Source organism: Pinus tabuliformis, chromosome 1_2 (genome assembly GCF_031772625.1).
Source record: "Pinus tabuliformis cultivar Carrire ecotype Pingquan chromosome 1_2, CPIR1, whole genome shotgun sequence".
Classification (NCBI taxonomy): Eukaryota; Viridiplantae; Streptophyta; class Pinopsida; order Pinales; family Pinaceae; genus Pinus; species Pinus tabuliformis.
The window spans coordinates 624,427,795-624,437,310 of NC_142298.1; positions in this window are offsets into that span (position 1 = coordinate 624,427,795).

Genomic DNA, 9,516 nt, shown 5'->3' on the forward strand with positions numbered 1-9,516 from the left:
TGGATCTCATATTGGATTCCTCGTTTTGAAGGAAATTGTTTGGGCTTGTGAAACATCTCATCATATGTGTTAACAACCTCATACAAATTAGATTTTAACATTGCATTACATCCTTGGAAAGCTTCATTTTCAACATTATCTTTGGGTTTGATCATCAAAAGTATAAAGTTCTTACTAGAATTGATTAACCTCTTCATTTGTGCAGCATTCACAAGTGACAAATTCAACTTCTTGTTATCTGCTCTAACAATGTAATCAACTCCATTTTTAAACAAGTGATATTTTTTCTCATGGCGATGAAAGATGACTCTCCTATCATATAGATATGGGCTTCCCTAAAAAATGCCACAATTGTCGAGTAGAATGACATTAAGATCTACCTCATTAAAAAGTTTGCAGTGATGGCAAACCTTACTTTACACCTTTTTGTGACATGCAATTTTGCATTGTTACATATCCAACCTAAAGGATATGGTTTGGGATGAGGAGTAGTTTCCAAATTCAATTTCTTGATAGTGTCTTCAGACATGCGGTTTACTTGTAAACCACTATAAAATAGTGTATCTATCTTGGTATGTTTTGAAATGACTGTAATGTGGAAAATCTGTATTATTTCTTTTTCATGTTGAGTTTCATTGAGGATACTTGAAGAACAAGAACTTGCAATAAAGTCCTTACCTTTAAATCCCATGGTTGTGATGATTGTTTCATCCCAGGGGTCGGATCCTAAATCATGTTGTGTAGTTGTAGCAATCCTTTTTTTTCCCTCTGTTGTTAAACTTTTTGTCTTTGATTTCAGGATGAAGTTTCCAAAGGTGGTCTTCATGATGGCCTTCTTTTGAACCTTGTTTACATGTGATTTTTTCTTCCTCTTTCTTTGCTGAAGCATTATTCTTCCCTTTTCCTTTGAATTTTCACTTTCCTTTGTCTCCACTGTTAAATGGATTTTTTCTTCCCTCTTGAGGAACATTCTTCCCTCTTGCTTCAACCTTGTAAGCATCAGAAAAACACTTGCAAACAAAATCAAACATTCATAATAACATGATTCTCTAATACCAAAATGATATGTGTATGAAACTTGAACGTGATAAACAAATTGCAAGTGAAATTTTGTGTGTTATGGGTAATGGATCAAGTTACAAAACACATAAACAAGTGATTATTAAACTTAATTGATAATCAAAATATAGAAAAAAATACCATTCCAGAAATACATAACAACAAACGTGATAAAGGAGTTCACCCTTCTCTTGGGCTACACCTCCTTGTCGAGCTTCAAATGCGGGGTCTCTTTCATTAAGTCCTAAAATTTATGTTTTCATGGCTTTACAATGCTTAGAATGCAAAAAAAATGTCTCCAATGGATCTAGAACTGTAAAAACCCCCCATATAGGCTCTTTCTGCACCTCAGTTGGCAAAAAATGAGGAAGTTATGGTTGTTACAAGTTTTTTATAATTTCCATAGCTAACCATATTTAAATTCAACCTAAACCTCGCTTGAGTGCCCCAAACATGGAACTGGTGCGCAAACTTGGCCTATAATCTTGCCCGATGGCCGAAATTTTCAGACAGTTAAACTGTCCACTAACACCCAGTTTATGAAATTTTAGGTTGTATGGGGGCCACGTGGCGAGGGGCCGAGTCTAATAGCCTGCCCCCACTTGCCAAGCCCTTAATGAAAAACAAGTAGTCTCATGCACCCATAGAACCAAGCCTTGGCGTTATATCACCGTGTTGAGTACCACATTCCGAGCGTGCTCCAACTGTTCGATAGTAAGCTCATATAACTGGCCATGTGGCCCGAGGCTCGGCCCCATTTAACTCTGCCACAGTTCTCCACTCCAATTTTTTGTGGTAGGGTTGTGACCATAGGGATAGGGCTAAGCCCTGGAATATTGTACTACCCCATGGTTATGTGGGCGTGGGGACTAGGGCTGGGGCTTAGCCCCAACCCTATTCCAAACAATCAATGTGCTTCACTTTAAATAAAATTCATGACCTTAGGTTATTACGTAACATGGTGGTGGCGCAGTGGTAGTTGGTTGTGCTGCTCAGTGCTTGGTCACTGGTTCAAATATGGTGGAAAACTAGGCCCCTTAAGAATTTTTTAATGCGTAATCTGGAGGTCACGTGGCAACTAGCCATTGGAGGACGTGGCCCTCGATCATTGGACCACATCAACGACCCCACAACTAATAGAATTCCACCATTGACGAGCCAATAAGAAAAATACACTTTTCAATAAACCATTGGCCCATAAAATACATAGTCAACTACCCAGTCACCTACCTAGTCAACGTATGGACTGCTAACTGGGTGTACCTGCAACCCAATTACAAAAATTTGAGTGGTTTGGTAATTCGATCAGAACGCAATATCAGGAGCATACAATATCGGTTTTGACTGAAACAAGTTGCGTTGGATTCAGGTCATCAAGGCGTATGCACTGGTTTAAGTTTCAATCATTTTTTAATACTTTGAATTTTGAGCACAAAATTGATCCCCTGGATTAGTTAGTGAACCATATGAACAACATGTTCAAGAAGTACTAGAATTTATGCAAACCATTTTTTTAGACCTAATATAACAATTTCCATTACATGAAAACACAAAATAATTGCATAGTGTCATTGTAAAAGTAATGGAGGTTAGTTTACTTACTAATGGATGCAACAAATGTTACAATGAATGTTGGGAGTAGAAAATAAATTAATCTTTGTAGTGTCAGTTCTAAACTTAGTTGTTTAATGTTTTTATGATCTCAATTAAGAAAATAAATTGTTAACTTTTATTTGAGATGGAAATTAATTTTATGTCATAGAATTAGTCACACAATGGCTAGAAAGTAAAGTAAAAGCATAAAATAGTTTACATGTATAGTTAATTTCTCATTCAAATTCATATTTCCATTTGTTATCAAATTTTTATAAGAGAACCTCCACAATATACCAAAAAAGCAACTACAATTTTAATAAAAATCACCTTAGAAATATATATAAAAAAAAATAGAGAAGAAGTCCCTATAACCAAGATTGCATGGTCGATTGCATGAGTCCATGCAACTATATCAACCTGTTGTATGGCTCTATGTGAATATAAATATTTTGTAGATAGATTCATATGATTCTATAGATATGTTGTAAAAATTACTATTATATGACCTCCTTCTCCCCTTTACTCTTTCTCCTCTTTTAGTTTTTCTCAATTAGTTGTTGTCCTTCTCTAAAAAAAAATGTATTTGAACTTTCTATCTTGACTTATATTTATACTTTTAACTAAAATCATAATCTCCCAATAATATATATGGTTTATATCAATCCTAGTCTACATTAATAATGAGTGTAATACACTTCATGAGACTGAAGAACTAATTATATTATATTTTCACTTTTTGCTAAAGTGAATTGCATAATACTGTTGTTTTTCAAAATATTTTGAACCACTTTCAACATGTTCATACTCATGTTGTGTATATTTTCTTTTCTAACATACATTTTTGAACGCTTCCTCTTAGCAACAAAGTAATTTTGTGGTAATGCAAGTTTATGTGTGAGTGATTCAAACTTTAATATTTCCAAGGGGTTGGTGAGACTATCAGTTTCCTATTTATTTGTGGGAATACATGACAGCTTCACTACTCCAATTTGAATTTTATCTTGTATTAAGTGATATATGACCTCTATGTACTTGGACATGTTATGAAATACTATATTCTCATAGTTATTGAGGCAAATATGATTTGAATTATCATGAGATGAAACTCCTAATTAAATAATGCTACAAATAAATTTCAAAGATATATGGCCTCATAATTAGTGATATTGATTTTAATGTGTTATTCCTTTCATAAGATAAGTGATATAGAATTATGCTTCCTATTGAAGTAAGATATCATTGTTAAACCCAAGCTAAATCAACACCCTAAAGTGTTGTTAATGTATACCACATTGTCTACTCAATGTCATTCTATATACTACTACAACTTAAATTCAACATCTCCCATATACCTTAGGATATACTCCACTCTGCTACTCAAGTACTCAAACACATGCTTTGCTACTACCTAATCCTTGTGCCATCTATTCACCAACAACTTATTCAAGGTATTCACTATAAAAGATATAAGTAGTCTACTTTTAACCAAATACATAAATAAACATATGAGTTGCGTGTATAACAAATATTCTATCAACTTTGAATATGAAATTTTCACCTTCTTCAAATTTGTGATTATGGGCATGACCATAAATTCTTATTTCTCCTTCCAAAACTTTTTCGTATATATATCACATACATACTCTATTCAAGTAAACTTTGTCAAGGTACATTCCAAAACCCAAAAACTAAATCTCGAACTCATGTACCATGTTTTCTTTGCACCCCTCATAAAATTCTATGCATTTATGCACACAACACAAAAATATGTAGATCAATCCCAACAAATGTATAATATAATTTTGGTTCTGTTTCTATGTCGGTGAATCACATTTTTGCAAGAGCATCACACGTTAAATTTAAATTCCCTAAATTTTACACCATGAAACTCCTTTGTAATATTTGTAGAAATTATAAATTGGTAGAAATTATAAATTGGTCATTGAAGGAAAATATAATATTTTCAAGCATGTAAACAAAAGCATTATACTACTAGTTTGACGTATAATAAGGATAATATCTCTACATTCAAGTTAGTTGATTCTAAGAAGGATTATGTCTCATGTGGATCAGAGAGTTCCCATTCTCATGTATAAATTAGAGAGATTCCATGCTTGTACAAATAAGTTTCTAAATTACATATTGGACAAATAATAAAGAATCATTCAAATAATATATGTGTTATCCTATGCATCCAATGTTCAGGTTTAGATTTTGATTTGAGAGTGTAGCTGTCCGCTGTGGTGCTGTGCATCAAGTGCTATCATGGTCTTGAAGTGAAAGGCTTACGGGTAGTGTCGTCATGCGTTAAAATTGACGCTAGATCTTGGAGTCATCTGTAAAATTGTCTTAACTTACAGCCCAAAGATCATCAATACCGAATATTTCACAAACAGAACTTTATATGAGATGACATACCTTGATCAACAGCGGAAGATGTAATGGCTGCCATCTACTTTGATCTGACTCCTGACTGTTCCTCTTCTTCAGAATTCGGTTTCTCTCCTCTTGCCCTCACTTTCCTTATGTGCTTCTTGATGGAGAAGAATGCAACTCTTGTGTGTGGGAGAGAGAGGACCCAATCCTTTATATATTATTTAACTCTAATCTGGTACGTCCATCATATACCAATTCAACGCTTAAGATCTAATGCTTTAGATTAGAAACTGCTTTAGGATAAAATCTAAATGCTTTAAGATTAGATCGGGTCACATTAAGATTAGAAACTGCTTTAACGTTAAAAAGCAATGAACCTTTTGCTGTTTCTAATAGCAGTTTCTAACATTCTCCCACTTGACCCGACTATTCATAATATTAAGTGTTGAACATCATACTATGATAAATTGCTGAGAGTTATGGCGGTTGTGCACTATTAATTCAATGCATTCCATTCCATATACTACAATACTAGCAATCCATCAATTCATACTCATAATTTATATAAAACAGCATAATGGTCCACATAATGTCTTATATCATAATGATTAAACATAATATCTTTATAAGACTCTTTCTTGTTTAAAATTACATAAAATACGTATTACTACATTAAAACAAGAAACGCATGATTGTATATCAAAAACACATAAAAGAGCTTAGAATGTCACACATCAATTATCATTAATACAACCAAGACCCATTCTTTGAACATGTTCCTTAAATTGTCTTGGTTGTAACCCTTTCGTCAAAGGGTCTGTAGTCATAAGTTCTGTCCTGATGTGCATGATTGACATTCTTTGTTTCTGAACCTCATCTTTCACAACAAGATACTTCAGTTCCATATGTTTGGCACCTTTAGAGTACTTGTCGTTCTTTGAGAAAAATACTGCTGCAGAGTTATCACAATAAATTTTCAGCGGCTTGCTAATGGTGTCGACAACCGCAAGTCCTGAAATAAAGTTCCGCAACCATAATGCATGAATTGTGGCTTCAAAATATGCCACAAATTCTGCCTCCATAGTGGATGAAGCAACGATAGTCTGTTTCGCACTTTTCCATGATATGGCACCTTGAGCAAACATAAACAGGTAACCAAAAGTCGATTTTCTAGTATCGATGCATCCAGCAAAATCTGAATCACTATATCCAATCACTTCCGATTCATTGGATGAGCATGTAATCTTTCGTTGAGAGAAATTCCTTAGTCTCATGCAATATACTTAAATTATTTGCAGCAAGCAAGACGTCATCAACATAAAGGACCAGATAAATAAACTTGCTCCCACTGATCTTTCGGTATATACAGTGATCAACCCTATTTTCCTTAAAACCAAAAGATGTAATAATGGTATTGAACTTAATATACCACTGCTGGGATGCTTGTTTAAGCCCATATATTGACTTCTTAAGTTTACACACCAATTGTTCTTTACTTTCTATAGAAAAACCCTCAGGTTGATCCATATAAACATCCTCATCAAGATCTCCATTCAGAAAAGTTGTTTTCACATCCATTTGATGCAACTCCAAATCATAATGAGCTACTAATGTCATTATTATTCTTAGTGAGTCCTTTTTCGAAACAGGAGAAAATGTCTCCTTGTAATCAACACCATCTTTCTGAGTGTAACCCTTAGCAACAAGTCTAGCTTTATACCGTTTGATATTACCACTAGAGTCGTGTTTGGTTTTAAAAACCCATTTGCATCCGACTCTTTTACAGCCATGTGGTAACTCAACGAGATCCCAAACTTCATTCTGTTGCATGGATTTCAGTTCTTCTTTCATGGCATTAATCCATTCCTTTGACTCTTTACTTTCTACAGCATGTGAAAACGAAACGGGATCCTTATTGATTCCAATATCATAATCTGATTCTTGCATATAAACCACATAATCATTAGAAATAGCTGACCTACTATTTCTTTGAGGTCTTCTTAATGCTACTTGTTGTGGTTCATGCATATCAGCATTATGTAAGTCATTTCCTTCAGGAAGTACTTCTTCATTTATATGTTGTTCATTATCATCATGCTGTTATACAACAGCTGGAACAACATTTGGAGTAATAGTAGATGGAGGAACTATTCTAGGTAATGTAACATTTACCTTTGTTTCCTTTATTTCTACTATTTCTCTTCTAGTACTCCCACTGACTTCACCATTCTCAATGAATCTTGCATTACCAGTTTCTAATTGCCTCTCAACTTCATTTACAAATGCCTCAAGGACATTCACAAATATCAGTGTTTATTAGTTCAAGAAGCTGGCTGCTTCTAGTGGCTCCTTTCTTATTATGTTATTATGTTTGGTTTGTTTACCTTTAATACAATCCACACATAATTCTAGATCACTAAAGTCCAGATTTGAGAAAATTTCATTACTTACTAATCTCATCATTCTTTCTTTGGATATATGACCTAGTCGTTTATGCCACAAGAAAGCAGAATTTTCATTCAACATGCTACGTTTTCATCCAACACTATTTACTACATTCAACAAGGAATTCGCATAAGTGTCATTCAGTTTCAATTTATATAAACAATCAATTAGAATAAGTAAATTCAACAAGGAATTCGCATAAGTGTCATTCAGTTTCAATTTATATAAACCATCAATTAGAATACCAGAACCAACATTATCAGCATTCTTATATAAATCGAAACAACCAGATCCAATCATACATCTAAAACCAGAAATATCCAATTTACTTGCGGAAATAAGGTTTCTAGATAATGAAGGTACATAAAGGGTACTGTATAAGTTTAATACATATCCACTTTCTAGAATTAGACGATAAGTCTCTTTTTACAGACACGACATTGAACACCCTTTAGTTCCTTCTTTTCCTCATCCTGCCCATTCTTAGCAGGTGCCTTTTCCTTCTTGAAGTGACTTGATTTTCCTTTCTTTTCTTTACCAGCTTTATTACTCACAAAACTTACTGAGTGATTCACTTGATTTTTCAAACGTCCTTCTTCCTGAACAAGTCTACTGGCCAATTCATTAACATTCCACTTATCCTTTATAGTGTTATAGTTAATCTGAAAAGGTCCATATTCAGAAGGTAGCGAGTTCAGGATGAACTGGACAAGAAAGGAATCCTCTACTGTAAGTCCCAGGGAGTTTAACCTTGCTGCAATATTAGTCATCTCTATAATGTGCTTTTGCAAAGTTCGCGACCCATCAAAATTCATGGTCGTGAGTTCTGCCATAAGAGTACCAGCGAGTGACTTATCAGCTGAACAAAAACGCTCTTCCACAGACTGCATATATTCCTTAGCACTTTCTGTTTATGGAATTGTTGACTTGATGTTGTTAGCAACAGTCATCTTAATAAACATAAGGCTCAATCTGTTACTGCGTTCCCATGCTTTATGGTGTGATTTTTCTGCCTTAGTACTATCTCTCGTAAGAGCAGCAGGCTTATCCACAAGGAGTGCCAAGTCAAGATCCTGAATACCTAAATGGAAATTGACTTGTTCTTTCCATTCAGAAAAATTAACACCAGTGAACAATGTAACAGATGAAGCATGTGTATTCATGGTAACTCCTGCAAATTAAAAATGAAATCACTATAAGCTCATAACTAACGCGATTCAGATGTAGACATAATAGTATAATATAACACTCCTTTGGGTAGATACTATCTTATACTTAACATAATTAAATACCAAAACATAAGTAGGTAATAAATATATTCAATTAAATAGAACTGACATCTTTGGATGATCAATATTTATTTAATCAAAATATCTATCAAACCTCATCATGTCAACTAGTTATAGAACAAGACTTTCCTTTGGGTAAGTTCTCAGGTTCTATCATTAGTGACGCCAGTTTTTAATTGGTATTATTATAACTGGCAATTTCTATCAATAATCATTATGTCATTTATGCACTAAATGATTATTCTGATTTTGACCACTTTGGTGATTAACAAAATCATAAATCTCATGTGCATAAACACATACCTTATGCAAAACAACATTCTGATTTTGACCACTTTGGTGATCATAAATCTCATGTGCATAAATAATTTATAACACATACCTTCTTAATGTGTAAATTGATTTTCTATAAAATATCAAAATATATATTTTCCCTCTTAAAATATATATACACGGAGTATATGTGATAAAGCTACATCACGGGTTTCTTTACATGCTGTGTTACATTATTTATGTGGTACATTGAAACTTTATTAATAGCTTTATTTACACATTAAAATGTAAATCAATTTCGTTTAACAAAGATTTACACCAAATTCTTAATCTTCCCATCAAACACTTACGCGTTGATCTCATGTCTCAACAACATCCTTTTAAACATGTGTTGCAAATGCGGAAGCATAGACGATGCATGCAATGTGTTTGACAAAATTCCGCAACGAAATGTAGTGTCATGGACTACGCGGATTGC